Source organism: Schistocerca cancellata, chromosome 4 (assembly GCF_023864275.1).
Source record: "Schistocerca cancellata isolate TAMUIC-IGC-003103 chromosome 4, iqSchCanc2.1, whole genome shotgun sequence".
NCBI lineage: Eukaryota > Metazoa > Arthropoda > Insecta > Orthoptera > Acrididae > Schistocerca > Schistocerca cancellata.
In genome coordinates, this window is record NC_064629.1 from 570,894,253 (window position 1) to 570,903,227 (window position 8,975).

Here is an 8,975-nt window from a genome sequence, read left to right on the forward strand (position 1 = left end):
GTAGCATATTGCCCTGAGCTGCGCTGCATGCCATATGACATAGCAGTTAGCATAGCTGGTGGGTGGGATGCAGGTCATCAGTTCCCAACCATCACCAGTTATTTTTTTTTTACAGTCGTATTGACCAACTAGGATTATGTTAACAACTTCAGTTCCTCTTCTTCCTTTGTTGTTGTTTCCTGTTTTTTCCAGTATTACCTCATTTTCTCCCCATGAAGTCTCTTCCTTTCTTCTGTCCATGTTGTTCCCGATTTTCTATTTCTTCTGCTTTGAAAGCTTTCCAAATTTAGTATTTTATTTTTTAAAACGGTTTCTTTCTGCTGTTTCTGATTCTTTGATGTTGTTTCTTTCTAGATCTTTCCTTACTTCTGTAATCCAGGCTATTGTCGATTTCTTCTTGCAGAAATATAGAAGTATTTGCTTTGTTAGTCTATGTCCATCCATTCAGTTGAGGTGTCCGAAAAAGGTTAACCTTCGTTTGGCCATTACTTCAGATGTTTTCTCTCTATTTTTTGTAGATTTCATTACTACTTATTTTCCAACCATCTGCAGTTTTTATTGCGCCAATTATTTTTCTAATAATCCTTCTAGTCTGTCCATCTTATAGTTCATCGTTAGGCATTCAGATCTATTTTCAAACCATATGCTCTTTCCAGTTTGTTAATTCTTACGTCCATTAAAGAGTTGTATAGCCTCACACAGATATTTAAATTTATTTACTCGCTCTATTTTACCTATTTGTGTTTCTATGAATTTTGGTGCGTTTTTTTTTATTTTTCATGAAATTTGTTTTCAGCTTACATAGTGAGACCAGTTCTATTTGCTATTTTATTGTTTGCTTGTTATTTAGTATTTATCATTTCTAGAAAGTTTTCAAAATTTCTTATGTTTGTAATGTTTGTGTAGTCTGGAATATTTGATGTTTGTGTAAACAGCAGCACATTCTGTTCAAAAGTTCAGTTCGGCTCTGTCTGTACATTGGTGTTCGTAACAAATGTGCTTTCAGTGCTAAGTGTTGCACTTCATTGACAGCCCTACTTTCAGATTTTGACTTTATTGTGGTTTCTCGTTGTGGTCATTTCGCGAGACGTATGTGGGAGGAAGTAATATGTTGTTAAGACTCTTCCTGGAACGTACTCTCTCAGACAGTAAACTTCTCCGTGATGCACAGCGCTTCTCTTGAAGCGCCTGTCACTGGAGATTGTCGAACATCTCCGTAACAGTCTGGCATCGACTAAAAAACGGTCGCGTGACGACACGTGCTGCTCTCAATGCGAGATGCTTTTAATAGTTTCCACAATGAAACATTGTCTCAAAATATGGTAGAAAACCCAAAGAGATTCTGGTCGTATGTAAAGTACACCAGTGGCAAAAAATAGTCAATCGCGATAGTGATGGAAATGTGGCCGATGATGGTGCCACTAGAGCGGAGTTACTAAATACAGCTTTTCGTAATTCCTTCACGAAAGAAGACGAAGTAAATATTCCAGAATTCGAAACCAGAACACCTGTTAGCATGAGTGACATAAAAGTAGATATATTAGGTGTTGTGAAACGCCGGCCGGGGTGGCCGAGCGGTTCTAGGCGCTACAGTCTGGAACCGCGCGACGGCTACGGTCGCAGGTTCGAATCCTGCCTCGCGCATGGATGTGTGTGATGTCCTTGGGTTAGTTAGGTTTAAGTAGTTCTAAGTTCTAGGGGACTGATGACCTCAGATGTTAAGTCCCATAGTGCTCAGAGCCATTTGAACCATTCTGTTGTGAAACAACTCAAATCACTTAAGAAAGACAAGTCTTCCGGTCAAGATGGTATACCAATCAGGTTTCTTGCAGAGTATGCAGACACAATAGCACCTTTCTTAGCAATTATGTACAACCGGTTCGCCTGACGAAAACTCTGTTCCTAAAGACAGGAAAGTAGAACAAGTCACACCAATATTCAAGAAACGAAATAGGAGTAACCCATTGAATTACAGATCCATATCACTGACTTCAATTTGCAGTAGGATTTTGGAACATATACTGCACTTGAACATTATGAACCACCTTGAAGAAAATGACGTATTGATACATAACAAACACGGATTCAGAAAATATCGTTCTTGTGCAACACAGCTAGCTCTTTATGCCCGCCGGCCGGTGTGGCCGAGTGGTTCTAGGCGCTTCAGTCTGGAACCGCGCGACCGCTACGGTCGCAGGTTGAATCCTGCCTCGGGCATGGATGTGTGTGATGTCCTTAGGTTAGTTAGGTTTAAGTAGTTCTAAGTTCTAGGGGACTGATGACCTCAGATGTTAAGTCCCATAGTGCTCAGAGCCATTTGAACCATTTCTTTATGCCCATGAAGTAATGACTGCTGTCGACAAGGGGTCTCAGGTCGGTTCCATATTCCTAGATTTCCAGAAGGCTTTTGATACCGTTTCTCACAAGAGACTATTAATCAAATTGCGTGCATGTGGAGTATCGTCTCAGTTGTGTGGCTGTATTCGTGATTCAGAGAGGTCACAGTTCGTAGTGATAGACGGTAAATCATCGAGTACAACAAAAGTAATATCTGGCGTTCTGCAAGGTAGTGTCATAGGTCCTCTGCTGTCCCTGATTTACATAAATGATCTAGGTGATAATCTGAGCAGCCTCCTTAGATTGTTTGCAGATGACAATGTAATTTACCGTCTAGTAAAATCATCAGACGATCAATTCCAATTACAAAATGATCTAGAGAGAATTTCTGTATGGTGCGAAAAGTGGCAATTGGCACTTAACAAAGAAAAATGCGAGCTCATCCACATGGGTACTAAAAGAAATCCGATAAATTTTGGGTGTACGATAAATCGCACAAATCTAAGGGCTGTCAATTCGACTAAATACCTAGGAATTACAATTACGAGCAACTTAAATTGGAAAGACCACATAGATAATATTGTGGGGAAGGCGAGACAAGGACTGCGCTTTGCTGTCAGAACACTTAGAAGAGGCGACAAACCCACAAGAGACAGCCAGCATTACAGTTGTCCGTTCTCTGCTGGAATATTGCTGCGCACTGTGTGATCGTTACCAGGTATAATTGACGGAGGACATCGAAAAAGTGCAAAGAAGGGCACCCCGTTTCGTGTTATCGCGCAATAGGGGTGAGAGTATCGCTGATATGATACGCGAGTTGGGGTGGCAGTCACTGAAACAAAGGCGGTTTTCTTTGCGGCGAGATCTGTTTACGAAATTTCAAACACCAACTTTCTCTTCCAAATGCGAAAATATTTTTTTGACACCCACCTACGTAGAGAGAAATGATCATCATAACAAAATAAGAGAAATCAGAGCTCGAACGGAAAGATTTAGGTGTTCCTTCTTCCCACGCGCCATTTGAGAGTGGAATGGTAGAGAAATAGTATGAAAATGGTTCGATGATCCCTCTGCCAGGTACTTAAGTGAGAATTGCAGAGTAACCATGTAGATGTAGATTTCTACGTTAGATCTTCTCCATCTCTTCTATTAATCCAACGTGGTAAGAGCCCCAGACTATTTAGCTGCACTCAAGAATTGGCAGAACAAGTGTTTTGTGCTCCGCATCTGTAGGGGATAAATTACATTTCCTTAAGATTCTGCCCATGAATCTCAGTTTTGCTGTTATTTGTTTGATCTGGCCATTCCACTTAAGGTCGCTCCAGCTGGTTACTCCTTGATATTTTACGGTAATTACTGGTTCCACCAATTTGCCACCAATGGTGTGAAGTACAGTAGTGGATATCCTCTATGTGTGCACAATACGCTGCAATTATTTATGTTCAGGGTCAACTACCAGGATCCGCACCATTCATCAGTCTTCTGCAATTCTTCCTGCAGTTCGGTACAGTATTCTGACGTTGTTACCTTTTTGCAGACAACCGCATCATGTGCAAACAGCCGTATGGAGGTTCCGACGTTACCCTCTAGATTATTTACAAAAGTTGCAAACAATAATTGTTGTATCACACTTCCTTGGACCACTCCTGGAATTACCGTTACATCTGTCGATTTTGTTCCGCTGAGAGCGTCGTTTTGAGTTCTGTCTGCAAGGAAGTATTGAATCCAGTCACATATCTAGTCCGATGCCAGGTATGCTCTTATTTTTTTCTTTTTTTTTTTTTTTGTTCACGTAATGACTATACAGGACGGAATCAAATGATTTCCTAGTAGTAGTAGTAGTAGTAGAGGGGTTTTGTGGGCGCACGACAGCAAGGTCTTCAGCGCCCGCTCAGTATCATAGTGAGACGGGTGTCAAGAAAAAAAACTCAGAACATTTACATAAAACGGAACATAAAACACGGGGAACAATCAGTGAAAACTATGTGCTCACCCACACCGAAGCGTGGGATGAAGCAGGGCGTCAGCAGTAAAACATGGACAACACAGGAAGAAAAAGGGAGAGGGTGCGATAACAATGTAGCAGATGGAAGTGGCTGGCTGACCGCAAGGAAAAAAGGGAGGAGTCAGCCACTCTGCAATACACTAAAACCTCCAGCCGAAAAGTTTAGGCCAGAGTCCAGACACATCACAAAATGATTTCCTAAAGACAAGGAACAACGTGAGCGCCGATGTCTATGGACGGTCAGAGCGAGCTGGTAGCACACCGCTCCTGGTTGTGCACTGAGTTCTCGCTGTACACGGTCTGATGACATCGCTCTCATGCGACAGGTCGAACGATTCCATTCTCCTTGGTGACAGGATCTATTGCTACCGTAAAGTGTGTCTTGTTCTCGGTGCATGACTGTGCAGATAGCATCAATACATGGCGCTGTTACGCCAATTCTTTGTGTAGAACACTGCAACGGCGATTAAACATAAATGCTGTAAATCGACTTCTCGTATTATACTGTAAATACTTTTCTTGGACTTCCTGAAGTAGTTTGAGGATGTGAGAATGTCCTGAGTCTTTAAACTAGTAGTTTCGAAAAATTTGAAATTGTTTGGCGCGTAACTGAATGAAAATTAATCAGTATGTAGCGGAGTACAGAGCAAACGCTGTAGCTAGAAGCTGCACATCGGCATTTGTTTAACGCCGCGCGTAGTCGTTTAGCCAGGCGGTGCGGGCAGTCACGTTGAGCGAAGACGTTAACACTTCACGACACGTGCGCGATCCCGCTACACGGCAAACGGTAACGTACCCGTGCAGGCGTAGCAGAACCAAGCTCTCCGTCCGTACTGCAGAGGGCTCTGACGAAAGTGTTGTCTGGCTCCAGGATTTACCGATGATTGATATGCTCAAAACCGGAACTTCAAGGAACCGGGATCTATGTCCTCATGAACCGAAATGAGTCGAATACACTTTCGAGAACTTCGACGAGTCATTTTCCACAATTATTCTTAGTAATCCCTTTGTGACCCTTTATGCAGTTTTTCAGCCTCCAATCACCACAATTAAATGACGGTTTATGTATCTAACTGTGTAAGAAGATGAACGATATCTCAGAACGTAACACACTGGAAAAATTATGTCTTGCATTTCAGTTCCTTATAGAACATTCTAAAGAGCTATGTTCTTCTTGTAAAGAATTCTGTGTTACTCTACAGAGCTCTATACAATTAGCCTTTGAGGTAAACATTCTTAGGTGTATTATCAATTGGCCTAGCGATCTCGGAAGCTGTGGATGAAACCAGTATCGGTTGCTGTCGATATAAGTAACAATTTTTATTTTTATACAATTTTCTTTTTACGTTGTTGTTGTGGTCTTCAGTCCAAAGACTGGTTTGATGCAGCTCTCCATGCTACTCTATCCTGTGGAAGCTTCTTCATCTCCCAGTACCTAGTGCAACCTACATCCTTCTGAATCTGCTTAGTGTATTCATCTCTTGGTCTCCCTCTACGATTTTTACCCTCCACGCTGCCCTCCAATACTAAATTGGTGATCCCTTGATGCCTCAGAACATGTCCTACCTACCGATCCCTTCTTGTAGTCAAGTTGTGCCACAAATTTCTCTTCTCCCCAGTTCTATTCAATATCTCCTCATTAGTTATGTGATCTACCCATCTAATCTTCAGCATTCTTCTGTACCACCACATCTCGATAGCTTCTATTCTCTTCTTATCTAAACTATTTATCGTCCACGTTTCACTTCCGTACATGGCTACACTCCATACAAATACTTTCAGAAAGGACTTCCTGACACTTAAATCTCTACTCGATGTTAACATATTTCTCTTCTTCAGATACGTTTTCCTTGCCATTGCTGGTCTACGTGTTATATCCTCTCTACTTCGACCATCATCAATTATTTTGCTCCCCAAATAGCAAAACTTATTTCTACTTTAAGTGTCTCGTTTCCAAATCTAATTCCCTCAGCATCACACGATTTAATTCGGCTACATTCCATTATTGTCGTTTTGGTTTTGTTGATGTTCATCTTATATCCTCCTTTCAAGACACTGTCCATTCCGTTCAACTGCTCTTCCAGGTCCTTTGCTGTCTCTGACAGAATTACAATGTCATCGGCGAACCTCAAAGTTTTTATTTCTTCTCCATGGATTTTAATTCCTACTCCGAATTATATCAATACATATTTTGGGACGGCTCCGCCTCAGAGCCTTTAATTACGAGCCGCGCCAGGAAGAGATAGAAAAGATACAACAAAGAGTGACGCATTTCGTCACGGCATCGTTTCGTCAGCGCGAGAGTGTTACAGAGCTCAAAAAGAGCAGACGCTACAAGAGAAGCGTTTTGCATCACAGAGAGGTTTACTGTTGAAATTTCAAGAGAATTCTTTCCGGGAAGAGTCAGACAACATATTAATTCCTCCCACATACATGTGTGAGAGAAAAATATTCTTGTATTTTATGTAATACTTGCTTTATTTCTCATTATTAAATTAAGTTGATGTGCGTAACATCTACGTGATTACTCTGCTACGCACAATAAAGTGCTTGGCAGAGGGTTCAATGAACCACCTTCAGGCTGTCTCTCTACCGTTCCACCCGCGAACGGCTCACGGGAAAAATGTGCACTTAAATTTTTCTGTGCGAGCCCTGATTTCTCTTATTTTATCGTGATGATCATTTCCTCCTACGTAGGTGGGTGCCAACAGAATGTTTTCGCAATCGGAGGAGAAAACTGATGAGTGAAATTTCATGACATCCCGTAGCAACGAAAAACGCCTTTGTTTTAATGATTGCCACTCCAATTCACATATCATGTATGTGACACTATGTCCCCTATTTCGCGATAATACAAAACGAGCTGACCTTCTTTGTACTTTTTCGATGTCATCCGTCAGTCCCACCTGATGCGGATCCCACACCGCAAAGTAATTCTCCAGAATAGGGCGGACAAGCGTGGTATAAGCAGTCTCTTTAGTAGATCTGTTGCACCTTCTAAGTGTTCTGCCAATGAATCGCAGTCTTTGGTTTGCTCTACCCTCAATATTATCTGTGTGATCGTCCCAATTTAAGTTATTTGTAATTGTAATCCCTAAGTATTTAGCTGAATTTACAGCCTCCAGGTTTGTGTGACTTCTCGCGTAATCGAAATTTAGCTGATTTCTTTTAGTACTCATGTGAATAACTTCACACTTCTCTTTATTCAGGGTCAATTGCCACTTTTCGCACCATACAGATATCTTATCTAAATCATTTTGATCATCTGATGACTTTACAAGACGGTAAATGACAGCATCATCTGCAAACAATCTAAGACTGCTACTCATATTGTCTCCTATGTCGTTAATATAGATCAGGGGGGAACGCCGATATTACTTCTGTTTTACTCGATGACTTTCCGTCTATTACTACGAACTGTGGCCTTTCTGACAGGAAATCACGAATCCAGTCGCACAACTGAAGCGATTCTCCGTAGGCACGCAGTTTGGTTAAAAGAGGCTTGTAAGGAACGGTGTCGAAAGCCTTCTGGAAATCTAAAAATATGGAATCAATTTGACATCCCCTGTCGATAGCACTTATTACTTCATGAGTATAAAGAACTAGTTGTTCTGGACAGAACTAGTTGTGTTTCACAAGAACGATATTTTCTGAATTCGTGCTGAATATGTGTCATTAAACGTTTTCTTCATGGTACTTCATAATGTTCGAATATAGTATACGAGGTGCGACAATAAAGTAATGAGACATGTGAAAAAAGTGTTGCTTACCATTTTAGGCAAGTTTAATGTTCTCTCCTTCAAAGTAGCTCCCTTCTGATTGCGCACACTTTTTACAGCGCTTTTGCCATTGATGGTAACATTTCTGGAACTCATCTTTTGTAATATCCTCCAAGACCCTCGCCACAGCTTTTTGGACATCTTGTGTTCCTTGAAAATGGTGTCCCTTGACCGGCGTTTTGACTCTTGGAAATAGAAAAAAGTCGCACGGAGCGATATCTGGTTAATAAGGTTGCTGTGGTAGTACTGGAATTTGTTTTGAGGTTACAAATTGCTGTACTGACAGAGCAGTATGGGATGGCGCATTATCGTGATGCAGAATCCAATTATCAGCAATGTTGCATTGACATGAACTCTTTTACGAAGTCTTTCTAAAATTTGTTTGTAGTAATATTGGTTAACTGTTTGTCCAGGAAGCACCCACACTTTATCTAAAATTCCCTTGGAATCAAAGAAGCACACAAACATGCATTTCACTTTTGACTTTGACATGCGAGCTTTTTTTGGTCTGGGTGATCCCTCTGAGCACCATTGCAAACTTTGGCGTTTTCTCTCTGAATCGTACTGAAAAAAAAAAACCAACTTTCATCACCAGTAATAACACGGCTCAATAATTCTGGATTGATTTCCGTTTGCTCTAACGGATCGGCTGCCACATTTTTCCGTGTTTCTCGCTGTTGTGGTGTGAGATTTTTGGGGACCATTTTTGCACAAATCTTTCTCATACCAAGATATTCAGTTATTATTAGAAAAACCGTTTCTCGATTGATGTTCAATTCTTCTGCAATCATTTTCACGGGTAATCTTCCATCAGATCGTACGAGTTCACAAACCCTGGCCAAGTTGACTTCTGT